Source organism: Triticum aestivum, chromosome 7A (assembly GCF_018294505.1).
Source record: "Triticum aestivum cultivar Chinese Spring chromosome 7A, IWGSC CS RefSeq v2.1, whole genome shotgun sequence".
Lineage (NCBI taxonomy): Eukaryota > Viridiplantae > Streptophyta > Magnoliopsida > Poales > Poaceae > Triticum > Triticum aestivum.
The window spans coordinates 20,774,191-20,774,757 of record NC_057812.1 but is presented as its reverse complement, the minus strand read 5'-3'; positions in this window follow the sequence as shown (position 1 = coordinate 20,774,757).

Below are 567 nucleotides of genomic sequence, written 5' to 3'. Positions count from 1 at the left end.
GGCGCGGGACGGGTGGACGGCGGCGGCCCAAGGGGGCGGAGAGGGTTGGGGTGGATGCGGGGAGGGGCGCAAGCGGCGGCGGGGAGCGGCGCGGGTGGAGCGGGCGGCGGGGAGCGGCGCGGGTGGAGCGGCGGCGGGTGGCGGTCGGCGGACGATGCGGGTCGAGGCAGCGGGGTGCAGCTAGCGAGAGGAGGCTGCGGGTGTGGGAGAGAACAAGTGGAGGAGGGGTGGCCGCGAGTGGATAAGGCGCCCTATGCCGACGGCTTAGCCGTCGGCATACATAAAACATGCCACGTGGCATATATGCCGACGGCTAAGCTGTAGGCATAGGTATATTTCTTTTTTTTATGCAAGAACACTATTCTTTTTCTAAAAAAGTTTGTGTTTCCACTATGTTAATTACACACTAGCCTTCCTATACCCTTCGTGAAGGGGGTGTCCGTGACGGCGCCGTCCGTGTGAGGGGGGTGCCGGAGGGCGCGGGGTCAGGGCGGCACTGAGGCCGAGCAGGAGAGGCCGGAGGGCACGTGTTCGGGGCAGCGTGGACCGGCCTGGAGAGGTGGCAGG